The sequence below is a fragment of the Photinus pyralis genome, unplaced genomic scaffold, assembly GCF_008802855.1.
Source record: "Photinus pyralis isolate 1611_PpyrPB1 unplaced genomic scaffold, Ppyr1.3 Ppyr1.4_LG6, whole genome shotgun sequence".
Lineage (NCBI taxonomy): Eukaryota > Metazoa > Arthropoda > Insecta > Coleoptera > Lampyridae > Photinus > Photinus pyralis.
In genome coordinates, this window is record NW_022170663.1 from 13,621,402 (window position 1) to 13,636,973 (window position 15,572).

General features: G+C 34.9%; 1 protein-coding gene across 6 annotated transcripts in view; it reads right to left on the reverse strand.

Annotated features, from left to right (window-relative positions):
* The window catches only part of LOC116174858 (flocculation protein FLO11-like), a 148,889-nt gene extending 139,682 nt beyond the window's left edge, over nt 1-9,207 (reverse strand). For 5 of the 6 annotated variants that reach the window (XM_031492882.1, XM_031492880.1, XM_031492879.1 and 2 more), the window contains exon 1: nt 9,074-9,207. The gene's annotated coding sequence lies outside the window, so the exon portion shown is untranslated. The remainder of the gene's footprint in view (nt 1-9,073) is intronic. The other variant, XM_031492881.1, reaches the window with a different exon arrangement.
* Nucleotides 9,208-15,572: the final 6,365 nt, after the last annotated feature.

Sequence of the window (15,572 nt, forward strand, 5' to 3'; positions counted from 1 at the left end):
GTTCCGACGCTTCGCATAAAAGGCGATCTATAGGTGTCGTACGGAATGCTCCTAAAGCAATACGTATTCCTGAATGATGTACAGGGTCCAATTTTTTCAGTGTTGTCGGTTTCGCACATGCGTATATGATTGATCCATAATCAATAATAGGTCTAATCAGAGTCCGATATATTCTTAGCAGGCTTTCAGTGTCAGCTCCCCATTCACAATTGGATAATGTTTTTAATAGATTTAGTATGTTTGTTGTTTTATTTTTAATTTTATTTATGTGGGATTTAAAGGTAAGTTTCTGGTCAAGCGTGAGTCCTAATATATTTATTTCTGAGTGGTACTTTAATCTGGCATTGCCTAGGAATAAGTGTGGTTGTTCTACTTTTCTTAATTTAGTGAAGTTTATGATTTTTGTCTTTGGGGCCGAAAATTTAAAGCCGGTTATTTTTGCAGTTTGTACTAAGTTGTTGATGGATACTTGTAGATGCTTCTGAATAGTTGTTTGATCCTTTCCCCTGCTATATATAAACAGGTCATCGGCAAAGAGAAATGCTTTTGTAGGTTTTTTAAGTGGCGTAGTAATGTCATTTATTGCCATTAAAAATAGGGTTACACTGATGGGGGAACCTTGTGGGATGCCATTTTTAAGGGATTTCTTCCGTGATAATGTTGTTTGTATCTTTGTTTGAAATGTTCTGTTTCGAAGAAAATTTTGTATGAAATTGTATATATTTCCTTCTATTTTCCATTCGCGGAGTTTCTTTAAAGGTAAGTATCTCCATGTCATGTCAAAAGCTTTTTCTATATCGAGCGATATTCCTGTTAGTATTTCTTTATTTATGAAAGCATTATGTATTTCAGATTCGAGGTTTAATAGTACGTCTATTGTACTTCGGTTCTTTCTAAATCCAGCTTGGATCGGGTTCAATAGCCCATGACGTTCTATGTACCAAGATAATCTATTGTTTATTATTTTTTCCATCAGTTTGCAAAGTGTATTGGAAAGGGAAATTGGTCGGTAACTTGTAGGGGCGATGGAATCTTTACCGGGTTCCAGAACAGGGATTATAATGGCATGCTGCCATTGTTTTGGAAATGTGTTATGTATCCAGATTGTATTGTAGATTTTTAATATAAATTTTATACAAGAGTCCGATATGTTTTTCAGGAATATATATGGGATTTCATCAGGTCCAGGCGTTGATGTATTTTTTGTCGATTGTAGTGCTTTGTCGAATTCTGATTTGGAGATTTTATTGTTGAGGATATGAGTTGACTGAGTGAGCATTGCTGGTGGTGTTGTTGCTTCAGTATCGGTTTTAAATTTTAGAAAATCTTCAGGTAGGTTGTTATCTGATGAATTATATTCAAAGAAATTTGCTAGTATTTCTACAATTTCGTTTGGATTTGTTGTTATTGTATTGTTGGGAGTTGTGATTGCATTATTGTAACTAAATAACCCCAACTAAAATGACTGAATATGAGCCCCATTCCAAATATCTCGTCGCCTAAGAGACCACCACAAACTATTCATCGTTTGGTTGGTTCTCATTTATTTTGATCCTGTTGCTGTAAAATATCCGAGCTCCAACCCCTTTTTAATTCATCTCACATCCAAAAATATGTGTATTAAATGTCTAGATACAGATTCGAAAAGCGTTAAAACTTCTGAAATTTTTTGGAGGTATCTGTGGGAATGTGAAACGTTTAAAAATTGGTTGAGGTGCGGAAGAAGATTTGCTATAGTCAACGGAACCTTTGTGAAGGTTTCTGCAGGTGAAAGAAAGAAATATAAGAAAGCAATACATTACTTTTGGAGATTTGAAATGTTAATTTTTACAACACACAAACAACGTAGTAGGCTTAAACCCCCCGTAGGCCTAACCGCTCCCTATAAATCGTATGGCAGCAAAATATATTGATACTCTATTGAAATTCGGGTTATTGAACTATCTGAATCTAATTATTTCTACTGACTGATCGAGAAAGTGCGACGTTACTATACATCAATGAAGTACCACGAGGAAAAAAGGCGAAAACGATATGGTATCGAACTGTTATTTAACAGTTCATCGCCAATTAGCAGTTCAACTCCTCCGAGGTCAATAATTGTTTTGAAGATGTGCAGCCCACACGTCAATTTGAATCTCCCGTGTCTTTGTACCGAAGAGGTTACTGTACCACGAGGTATGGCACTATTTACATAATGAACCCGCGCGCGAAAATTCCCCAAAAAAGGTTTCGGTAATAAGTGGCCCATTTATACGCTCTACGGTCAATAGCACACCATTTCAATTCACCAACTGTCATACCACATGCTCGCGTAATTGGCATGCACGCGTGCCGTCAAAAATACTCAAGACTTGATGGACGGTAGCTTGTTTCGTTTTATACAGATTAGATACGGCGGTCGAGAAATTAACCTCTCGCACTTAAACTTTCACTTGTAATGAAGACGACATAATTACTCTCACTAACAATGCTTTGTAATCATTCTTTAGCACTCATTAAGTACGTTCAGGAAGGAAACAATGCAGTGTAGGTGAAAATTCTAGCTGTGAATAAGTAATAAATGAAAGTTTATCGTGGAAGTTTAAACAACTTAATTAGCTCGCAAATCGAAGGCTTTCCACGAACCTTCAAGAAGTCTGGCAGATATGGTTTGGTTTCGATGAACTGTACAAAAAAGTTGGCCTGCATAAGGTGGCCAAGGCAAGCTGCACGTTAAATTCCTAAATTAATGGTTGGCTCGCCAGTTGTTTCCGAACAGACACCACTCTTCCACCTGCCTGCTGCTTGAAAGAGGCTACGAGTTTGTTTACAAGCACCTTCTTTCATGGCTCAGACTAGGATTTCCAGGTATTCAGTTAAAAGTTTACTAGACCGAGGGCCTCTAATCGACACATAAAAGAACTTACCATCCCATTTTCATACCGTATTTCTTGGACAATCGACTACCAAAATTAATTTCACACGAATTCTATGGTATCGAATATAGTCACTAAGTGATGCGATGAATGGTAAGGCATCCTGTCAATCAAATAATTTAATTGTTACCGTTTTTTTCCTTCGAGGTGGAATTTCCCTTTGTGGAAAATTCGACGTAAACGTTGTTGTGATCCTGTTCTCAACTGAAGGTTTTTAATGCTTTATGTAACTTAAGTTAAGTACTAATGTCCAATCATACGTTGGGATTAATCAATTTCAGGTAGTAACATGACTTGTGAAATTTCGCTGTTGATGACGTGCAAGATATGGGTTTTTATTCAATGCACAAACTGAAACACGCTTAACTTTAACAATGATTAACCACAAATGTGGTGGAGTTTTGCTGAAAATAAATAAGAATTACTGGTACACAGAATGGCACGTGTCTGCTTTTATAACTTCGTTAAAAATTCAATTCCACTTAAAATGGTGCGGAAAATCAGCTTAAAATATCATTTTTAACGCGTGTTGACTCTTCCAAAGTGTAACCGCGTCTGCCGCAAAACCCCCTTACTATCAGGTCTGTCTTCGCTTATCTCGCACCGTATCCTTTTATGGGAAACACGTTGTTATCGCCGGACATACTTTCGTTCATGTTCGCTATGAGGCGGGCATGTGTAAATTTTTCTAAACTGAACCAAATACTTTTTCATTCTAAAGTGACCACTCGTTACAAACAAAAATTGTTGGGCCTTGAAAGTAAAAGTATCCTGAAACATGCAAGTCAGGCGTTTCAGAAGTAAGTAAAACGTGTAAAAACAGCGAGACCGATGTGACATGAAAAATTCGGTCGATTTACAGTGTCAATTAAGGGATGGAGTGCGCCCAGAGCCGGTACGATAATATTGGGTAATTTCTCTCCGAAAAAGACGTTCATGATCGCGTATCGATCCTATTTCAATTTAATTGAAATTGTCAACTGGGGTAACTAACGCTCTGTTCGTTGTAAACAACAGGTTAACGGTATTGGGTCACGCGTTTATTAATTTAAGATGAGAGAGTTGACAGTGAAACGGGTCCCGTATTCACGTGTCCAATTTTTGGAGGCAAGTGGAATATCCGCGAAGGTAAAATTTGGTGGGTAATTGATTGTTCTTTGTGTACGTGATGTCATAGTAATTTGACATACAGCTCGGAAAAATACGCTAATTGAATTAGACAGTTAAACGTGACTAAAAATAGGAGTCGTAGATGTTTTAATATAAAAAAAGTGTAAATAATGGAATTAGCGGATGAATTATTTATATGGAATTGTAGTAATTTGCAAAAACAGAAATGCGATTTCTAAGTGTGTCGGGCAATTTTGCAAATCAGAACCCAAATAGTGCGCGATTTTAATAATAAGTAAAATGTCTTTATTGCGAAATAATCGTTTTCTGTAATTACGTTGCTACGGATAAGTCTAATTTAGGGGTGTTTGATCATTAGTCGCCCAAAAAATGTATACACAGAAGATTTGTTTTTTTGGAAATAATTCTCACAGTTAATCGTTTTCTGTTACGTTGAGAAATAAATCAATTAAAAAAACAAACTAGGATTTTTTATTTTTTATAATTACCGTCTAGTTGTTTGCAGGGAAATACAGAATTAACATTGAACATTTAAATGTATTATGGAGAACGTCATACTACGAATTAATCGTTTTCCTTATGTATTCGTAGTAGTGACGGACAAGTCTAATTTATGGGTTGAATCTACATCGTATACAGTGCGTTCCAGATCTTTTATTTGGCGAGATACGAAAAATTTGTTAAATATAATTGTATATGTGACATTACGATCTATCTAATCGCATTAATCGCATGTTGAAACTTCTGGCATCACTTCCGGTGAAACCGGAAATTGCGGAAATTTTGGTTTTTCAAATTCATGGCCTACATTTTTTAAAAAGTGCCAAAATCTTGACAGAAAAGCTTCCTAGCTCAGACCAAAAAGCGTTCTTCACCGTTTAACGTCTTTGCACGCTTTTTTTTATTTTGTTTGTTTTTATTACACCGTTTATTACTAATACTTAACTCATTTATTATGTAAAGTCCGTTAACACAAATCTTCTTATTCAATTCAATCGACACGTAAGAATAAGAATGACATTTTGCACCTTATTATCCTTAATCGCTCATTCTAAATATTAACCGCCACTTTTAAGCTTCTAGATAATTTCTTAACTTTGACATATTTTCTCCACTTTTTTTATAATAAAACGTAGCATAATTTTGTTCTACACTAAAAAGAAAGATTTTCGAATAATTTAATAAAAATATTGCCTTGTTATTAAATTTGAAAAAAGTTATATGACGTTACGGTTACGGCGCTAAAAACTTAAATATTAAAAAAAGTGTTTGACAGTTCCACATTCTTTATAAAGCCTAATGTACATTCCTAAAATTTTAACGAAATCATAGTGACAGTTTGACGAACAAATTTTTTAGATTTTTAATTTTGATATTCTTTTCCCCAGTTTTTTTGTAATAAAACCTGGCACAATTTTGTGTAGGTTGTAAAATAAGGAACAACTTCATACGAATTTTAGGCTGCTATTTGAAAAAAAAAAGTTTGATGCTGTTGCGGCACTCTTAAATTTTTTTCAAAAATCCGGCACGTTATTTTCCGTTTCAGTATGCCTAATATACATATCTAAAATTTGAACAAAATCCGTCGAGCCGTTACCTCGGAAAATTGCCAACGTACACACGTACGCACGTACGTACGCACATACATACAGACGGAAAAAAGTTGTATTCTATTCTATTCTACATTTAATGAAATTTTAAAATGTCCAAAAAACGGTGATTGCGATAGCCACCTAGCTCGAGCTTTAAGAAACTAAAAATAACGAAATTCGTTAAAGTAAAAAAGAAAATCTTAATAACGAAACATTGAACAAGTTAGGTCTCTTTTCTAAATGATATGGCACACGGCATGCTAGATTTCATCAATTTTCTAATATTGAATCACGAATTTCTCCATTTTTTTGAACATCAACCATAAATGCTTATTTTATGTTGTAGTATAGCAAATTCATTCAATTCCGAATTAGGTTTTCCTGCAATTTTCCTAATTCTTAAGGTAAATACCGGAGTAGTATTGAACATTATGCGGATCACTCTGTAATTGGGCGCAAGCTTGTTGAGGGCCAGAACAAGAGAGGGATAATTAATAAATAAATAAATAAAACAAAAGTTGCTTCAATTTCAGGTGATACCGGAAGTTTGAATTTGCGATCAGATAGAAGATCGTAATGTCATTATATAAAATTATACGAGTATTTAACAAATTTTTCGTTTCTCGCCAAATAAAAGAGATATTGAGATGACCCTCTTATTTCGAACGTACTGTATAGTGTATAACTGTCTAGTCCTACAAAAGATGGTGTTAAGAAGACGAAACTCCTCACATTTTTTGTAACAAACGTTTGTTTGTTCTTGTAATATGTTCCGAGTTAGAGCTCAATGGCAGAAATATGAACATTTTTCCACAAAAGATTGCAAAACCCCCAATTTTTGTGATTTTCTTGAATTTTTCTCGCTATTTATTACTTATAACAATTTTATAAATTCAAAATGTACTTTTTTGTACTTCTATGTCACGAGTAACATCAGCGGCGAAAATATGAATACCTATTTCTGTAAAACTCCCAATTTTCGATTGCAAACAGATTGCACCTATTTTTAATTTTTTTCCACACCAATCTAATATAATATAATATAATATTTGTATTTGAACAATATGTTGGCATAGGAAAACAACTGTGAGGGTCTCACTCGTGGTCGAGGATACCTGACAACGTACTAGCTTTCTGGAACACCAGAGAACATCACAGACGCTAGAGCACACTTTCTCGTTGCTTTGTATGGTGGCAACATGGAAGAGAACACCTTCAAAGAAGTCCGCTACCAACGTTTCGCTCAATCTTCGACAAAAGTAAATTCAATCTTGCTTTCAACCAAAGACGCTGCGAGTTATTTTGGAAAAACTGATTTTTTGTAGGTACCTCTCATTCAAGATGCCAGCGCGAACGGTTCTCCCCTACTACACCTCCATTTGCAGAGCAAAAATTAATTTCTAGCAATTTTCAGACTTTCGTACTCCAAAATGTGTACATTCTCGCATTTAAATTTAATCCACCTTGTTTAATTTTTATTTTTAAAACATTCTGCTTTTCCAAGGAAATTTCCTAAATTTCCAATACATTTTCAAATTTTCGACACATTCAACCCTTGTTTGAAATTCGCATTGAAACCTCAACGTGTAATTATTCAGGTCTGATTTGAAACTGTTGCTTTTTACCTACACTCTTAAAATTAATGGTCGAACACTTAGTATCTCGCTTAGTATTAAAGCTTCAAAGTGATTGTTTAAATCTTACAATGTAAAACGTCGAGCTGTACGCCCTTTAAAAGGGCCTTAAATCGGAGACTAAACCTTTTAGCCTCAAGGTTCAGTGTCCAGGTTTACGAACTCCAAACAAGTATGCATATTCATATTAACACTTGAAATGTCAGGTACTTTTAGTGTTATTATGCGGAGCTCTAAAAATTTCAGGACAAATGGTTATGTGGTAATTTCAACTTCAAGGTTCAAGTCTCCGGATTCAGTTCTTTTTCAAGCTCCAATCAATATATAACTCAATCCCTAAACTTCAATTCTTTTCATTAACACGTGTGAAGCGTTAGGGGTAAGGTTTGATTTCATTTCAAACTTCGATCCTTTTTCATTCGCGTCATTGTCAATGTAATTATACATCAGTCATAAGTTACAATTTTAGGTGTCAAATACAGTATCCCCTTTTGAGTTTGCAAATCCAACCTCAGATGAAACCGTTCCAGTTCAAATCAAAAACTTCAAGTTAAATATTAAATACCGTATAGGTAAGTATTTAATTCAGTTTCGAAACCAGCCCGCGTAATCTACATTTTTCTTCGTTGATTAAACGAAGTAGCAGCGCGAATCTAGTACCCAGCCATAAAAAGACACCATCATCAGTGTCATCTTAAACAGTAGGTACCATAGTGTTATCCTTTACACTACGTACTACGTACGTGATTAAATCTGCATACAAATTGTATGGTGACAGCAGATGAATTAGAATCGACGAGCAAACTAATAGCAAAGATGCAGTTCCCATCCGGTAATTACAGTAAATCAAACCTTTCAGGAAGGTTAATTTACTTACACTTTTTCCTAGACCAAATTATAAAGCAAGCCAATTTTATAGCTTTATATAAGTGCATCCAATTTTTGTGCAATTAAAACTGACCAACTACTCCACATTTATGTAATTACCTTACGCTAATAACAGCGCGAGTATTAAATAATTGAAAGTAATAAAACCGGCCAATTAGCTTCATTAACTGAAATTAACTCCGCGTAAATACCTAGCTCTATGCGCGCGATATTACGGAATTGGACGTCGGGGGGTTGCGCGAGAGGAAATGCGTTTTCCTAGGGTTTTTTTAGTGAAAGTACGTGATTTTTAAATTATTTAGCATTTTTATTAGCTACTTAATTCAATTAATGTGCATTAATTAGAATAAATCTCGCCCGAATTACAATTGCGAAAGGACGCGTGTTTTGGGGGATTTTATAGGGCCAATTAGGATGGTGGGTCGTTTCGCAATTGTTGCTTTCACTTAGACGGCGGGATGTAATTTCGACCGCGAATTGGATACGAAGAACATTTGACCATTTTCTATCTAATAGAACTTTGGCCATAATGAAGAACTGCAATTAAACTTGTTTGCCTTTCATTACACGATTAAAGTTTCAATTTCTGCTAGTCGGCCCTCAAAATTGTCTTGAAGGCATGATCTTCGATTAGAGCAATACGATGGGTTGGAATTGCGCAAGGGGTTTGTAAGAAAATAATTTGTAAATTCCCAAACCGGTATCCGTATAGGTAATTTAGATCTCTTTCAAGTCGTTCAAGTTTTTTAATACCATAATGAAGACATCGTTACAGTAATATTCTAGAAAGGTCTTCAGCAAACCCTTGCAAACTCTGGCCCCTGTTTTTAAAGGGGCGCAAAATGAAGAATGACCGAAAACTTATGGTGCTTTGGGGAGACTTTAACGCAAGGGTAGAATACAAACGTACCTCTACAAGTAGATGAAGTAAATCCAAAAAAATTGCGTATTTTGCACCACTTCACATGTAAAACGGTCACTTTAAATAACACGCGCTTAAGCACATACACATTAACTAATCTAACCCGTTTACTTTCAGAGTTAACGACGGAATGAAGAAAGAAGAAAGCTCGGGCCGCGACTTCGCGGTCACGTGATTACGCGGGTATTGTAATAGAGGGGAGCGCGTTGAAGACCGGATATCCTTTTATGTACCCGTTATCATGCTAGAATCGAAAAGATGCACTTATGCATTAAGACAAATTATGTAGATTTATATTTTTGGTATTTCTGGAAATGACGATTCGTAATTAAAGCAATAGGGGACTTGCAAATTGCTTTTTTTACGGATACGTGCATAATTTCATTTTGTTTGTCCTATGGTAATTAAAGTATCTTTGTTTCATCGGTTTTAAACACTATTTTTGAATCATTTGCAAAATAATCAACAGAAGAAAACAGTGCACTTTAGAGATTTAGTCAGTTGATGGTCTGCAATCATCCCTTAACAAAAAAAAAACGATTGATTACTTTACATACTTGCATTATAATTGTCGTAGATGTCCATTTCGTTGAAAATGACCTATTCAAATTTTAAAAAGTGTTTTTAGTAGAAATTGGCATAAATGGGTACTTTTTCTGGATTGAACAGGTCTAGTTTGGTAATTAACGGTTACAAGAAGAAATTGACCTACTACTACTGTAGCCAAATTGTGTCTTTGATGATAGAAAAATGTTTTTCGATCATCAGGGTATATGACGGAAGACATGTAAAAGGATCTTTGATTATTGTATTTTTGAGAAGTGTGTAGGGTTCCTTTCGTATTGAGGAATGACATCTTCATGTCAGTGTTAGTTTTAGTAAGTTGGCGACTCTATTGTAAAAATTACTTAAAGAGGTACAATTTATATTACGATGACAAGGAAGGAATTACGTAAATAGAAGATGAGAAGGTGTTCTGTAAGCTAGCCTAGCACATTGTGCAATGTAAATTATATCAAATTAAAAAATGACATTTCGCCTACTCAACTAGAGAGCTTTGAGACAACAATGACAATTTAGAAAAAAATAAATATAGTATACGTAAGGTGGGCGAATTATATGGAATATATTATATCTTTGACGCCATCAAAACATTTTTTTTAAGAACGACCTTATTTGTAACCGAATTGTATTGCAACGGATAAAGTACAAGATTTAGTTGACACAATTACTCAACGTTTTTGCCCGGAAGGCTAGAAAACGCTATATTTTAGGTCTTGCCCAGGTGGCCACAGTGAGTCAACCCCGTTTGTGCGTTTAAGGTTTCGAAATCATCCTCTTTTCCCCCTTCGTTGGGATGATAAGCTATGATAAGTGCCTCAATGAATGGCGCTTGTGTTGATAAATAGCCTAAGAGTGTAGCACCAAAATGTACTTATATAATAATAGATTTCCTTTACAAGTTTAAAATTTTTTATTTCAAAACGTCTGCTACTTTCTGGACAACCCTCGTAATAAGAACCGAAAGTATTTTAGTGTCCGCCGTTGCTTTTGTTCGTTTTTGCAACAAAACCTGTAAACCGAGTGGTCCATATGTAAGGAATATTTTCGGATAGAATTTAAGCCGGTAGACCGTCACTTCTACCAATTGAAAACTGAAAACGTTATACTCCTTTTGCGTGGGTCTCCACACAGAATGTGATGCCAGGGATGTTTCTCGTGCCATTTGATTTGGCTCCACAGATTTTGTTGCATCTTCTCGTTTAGGCTCTTCTCACCGGCGCCTTTAGAGGCTGCCACACTCTGACTGTATCAGTTCTTCCAGTTTGTTCTTCTTTAAAAATCTCTTCTCCAGTTGTAGTAGTTCGACTACTTCTGGAGTTTCCTCGAGTTCGACGAATTCCCAAACTTTTTCCAACTGTGCGTGCTCTTCTGCTCGTGACTTTTGAAATAAAACTAGTGGAATTTCCACGTAATCTTATCCTTATTGGTCCGTATTTACAAAGTAATCGCATGCTATTGGTTACATCATATTATATGGGTTGAATAAATTGTCTGACTGGTGGAATTGTAAAAGGCCGTAAGTAGTTGGTGGAATTAGCGGTCGTTTTTGTTATACGTCATAGTTAGTTCCACAAATCGGTGTCGCCCGTTCGTCCGGGGTTTGGACTACATTCGATTATCTTAATTAGAGCTACGTGATTAAAATTACGAATTAATTAACCCTTGGGTCATCTATTGTGGGATTTGTAAAATTTACAGAACATTCAGCGACTCATAGTATACATTTCAAGGGAGCGTCGCAACTTGGAAAATGAGTTAAGTAATCAGAAATTAATTAAGTAGGGGTTCGGTTGAGAACTTAGTTTCGAGTATAAATAAATAAATAAAGAGACTGTGTATTGCATAAAAAAATACGATAAAATACTTGGGCAGTGGGGTAGGCGAATTGCTGTCGAAAAAAAATTATTATCGTACCCAGTGAAGGACAAATTAATTAAACGTGCCAGTGTCCTATTTTTCTTCGCTACAAAGGGGCTATTGTTCACGTTTAGTGCCAACTTATTCCGACGTGTATGCAGCAATAACAAAAAAGGGGACTGAACTTTGTCATCGGAATTCGTAATCATAAAATTGTTGAATTACCCGAAGTTTAAAAAACAGTAATAAAAGTACAGGGTAGAAAATTGTTAGATTTTCCGCGGGAATTTTTAGAAGAGATTTGGTTGGGAACTTAATTTCGGGTATAAATAAATAAATAAAGAGAATGTGTATTGCATTAAAAAAAAAGACGATAAAATACTTTAGCAGTGGGGTAGGCGAATTACTGTCGAAAAAAAATTATTATCGCACCCAGTGAAGGCCAAATTAATTAAACGTGCCAGTGTCCTATTTTTCTCCGCCACAAAGAGGCTATTATTTACTTTCGGTGCCAAATTATTCCGATGCGTATGCAGCAATAACAAAAAAAAAGGGGACTGAACTTTGTCCTCGGAATTCGTAATCACAAAATTGTTATTTTGCCCGAAGTTAAAAAAAATAATACTGCACAGAGTGTAAAATTGTGAGTTAATGAAGATTTCTTCCTAATCGCCATAATTATACGGTTGCATTGGACAAATTTTCTGGAAAATGGAAAATTTGTGAAATAGGTATTCTGGCTTGATTGTTTTTTGTGTGCCGTACATTGTTGTATTCGTAATAAAAAATGCTACTATAAAGATGATGATGATTTCCGAAACGAAACGTTATATTAAAAATCTCTCTACGCTGTTTTGTAGAGCTCAAAATGTGTTTTTTTAATTTTTCTGTAATCGCTCAAATGACATCCGGAAAAAATAAAAAGAAAGTCGACAAATTTTGGTTTTTCTGGCATATCTTCGGAAGTAATAGGAGCTTTCGAGTTTTCTTTACAGCATCATAATAACTATTTAATCGCGCATCTTTTCCCTAATTTGACAATCGTCGTATCTTTCTACGGATATCCTTATCTTGGACATCGTGTGTAACTTCAATTCGTGTCTAAGCGCCTAAAATTTTAAAAATTAAATTTTAGAGGCTTATTAGCTTTTTACCAGACGATAATCTTAAGTTTACAGAGGGTGCACATCCCAAATTTTGTACTTCGTGGTTTATTAGCACACCCAATATCCTATCAAAAACGTGTCATCCTTCTTGATATGTCTTATAGTTCTCCAGTTAAAAAGAAATGCAATCCAAGCGCAATTTCGCAATCCTCATTTTATCTGAAACACGTTGTTTTCGTTTTTTAGCACAACTTGGGATTAACATCCTGTAAAAGGTACAAATATTACCTAAGGTATTAGATAACAAAAAGACTTTTCCACTTTTTCATCAAAGAGGTAACATGTTTATTGGTCAGTACTCAGTAGGTGGTCTTTGATTTGGGCTTACCGTTACGATTGGGGGTTGAATGGGCTCCCACGATTTATAAGTGACCCAATTAATGCGTTTGGTTAATGATCTCAAAATGAAAGGATCACACTTGGCTCTAAATCGATTCGTGTGGGAAAACATGAAACTTCTGATACTTTTAATTATTACAGTTTGCATATTCGCTTTGGCCATTAAAAATGTGCAATAATCCTCTTCGCATTTCTCGACACGGTAAATTAAAAAGGAATGAACAATTGAAAGTAAAACTAAATGTTACCCAGGCGGCCGTGAACTATCGTCGTATAAGTAAACACAACGGTACTTTCTTAAATAAGGTACTTTAACTGTTTTATATGCGTTACAGTATATCGCCTTTTATTGTAAAAGAATCTACCTCGATCTGCCGTTATCCAATCACAATCGCATTTAAATTTAATGAACTAGTTTAATTATCACGTGAGTCAACGCATATTTATGGATAAATATGCAAACGAAGGGTAGATGACCAAACGGTGTATTTACTCATTGACCTTTGGCACAGATCCAATGTTTTCACAATGGTGAACTTGATGACCTTCCTTGCATCTTTTGTAATCATACAGATTGATTGGCTTTTTTGGGGCGATAGTTAAAATGGATTGATGCCAAACTCGAAAGTTCTCTATTGTACTTTATTGACATTGTTATGTAAACAATTTGCCCAATGTGCATTAGGCTTGTTGTAACTAAAACATCGTAGTTTTTGTCTTCTATATTATTGTTGTCTGGAACTAAAATGAACAAATGTACTACAGACAAATCATTCTCAGGATATTGCTGTTATCCTAAATATTTTGGTATTCATAGTGCGGAAATCATCTCCACTTTACTTGGTTACCATGCAACCCCCCTGTTATCTATTTCAGTCAACTGCCCCAAGTAACCTGGACGTGGAAAATAGTGAAAATTCCAAATTTTATTTAACACGTATGTTTTTCATATTACACCATATGATTGTAGGCATTCTCTCCTAGCGAGCATAATAGGTTAACTAAGGTTGCCTATCCATGATCACAGAAAATTGAGTACAGGCCCTGTACTATTATATTATTAATGTTGCGGTTAATTGATTATTGGAAAAATATGATGAAGTACATTTTAAGCGTTTTCAATCGAGCTAATTTCATACCTCGGCGATTTGTGATTAAGATATTTGCCAGCGTAGTGTTAGGCTATCAAAAGACCGAAGCTTAATTGAATATAAATTATAGACTTATCGAACGTGCAGCAATTTATGTGGTGCCAAATATACCCGAGATGCTGTGGCTAGCTTCCTTATTGCTTTTTAATTTTTACTTTATTGTCGGTTTCGATAACTTCTAATTACGAAAACGATTAATTCTTTTTTTTTGTCGAACGAGTAACCGTTTCATAAATTTGCACAATGTTATATTGCATCGGCCTTCACGCAAAATAAAAGAAATTAATTAATTGTGAAATTATGATTATATACGCTCAAGGTGCGCTGCAGCTGTAAAACAAAAGGACAAGGAAATCGTGGCGATTATAATTATTTGAGGTTTGTGTAACATTGCCCGCTCACTTTCTTTGGGGGAATGTAAGAAGAGTCGGTTCCTACATAATTCATGCACGATTTTTTGTCAAATCCCCTCGAACTCAAAACATATTGATTGCCTTATTTGGGAGTTTCTAACAGAACTAAGTTTGTAATATAATAATCCATTTTAATTAACTTGATTCAAATAAAAGCAAGGCAAGTGAAATGTCCAAATAGGCTTCGTGAGAAAATTTTTCCTTTAAATACGTAGTTAATTAAGTATTGCACTAATTGTCTTTGTGAAACTGATTTTGATTATCACTGTAACGTAAACGTAATTATATGAAAACTTCCCATGAGGGATGCGCCAAATTATAATTCATTTTGCAACGTTTCGTCTCTTGGATTTATTTGAAATTTTCACCAACGTAATAAACGTTTTTACAATTACTTAAATTAAATAATCAATTTATCTCGAATCATCAATCTTTTATAATTTAACCAAACCATTACCATTTTTCTAATAATCTTAATACAACGTTAATACGAGTTAAGTGTTTTTTTTATTTTTGTAAAGTCGAAGGTTGCATTATGAATGCTAGGGTTTTTTTTTAGGTCGCGAGATAATGAGAAGGCTGAATCATATCAGTGCACGGATAAGAAAACTGCCAACTTGCTAATTCGTAGTCTTGAGCCGTCGTAGAGATCACGTCAAAATATCAGAATTGTTTAGACTCGTATTCGCGCTTCTGTGAGCTCAATTTGTAACTAAAAATTAGCACCGAACTATTCGTTAATTCGGAAAAACGGCCCAATTAGTTATATCTCATACATTGTACAAATACAGTGGAAAAAAGTACTTACTTTTTCAGTACAACAGTGAATTAAAAAATATAATATAACATAAAAATAAATAAAATAAGATTCTGAGATACTGGATGTTTAAACAAACATAAAATTGATTTGCTTGAAGGGTGTAATGGAACATTGGAATCGAATTGATTGATATAAATCATTCCACTGGAGAAGTTGCGAGACAAGCTGCTGCTAACA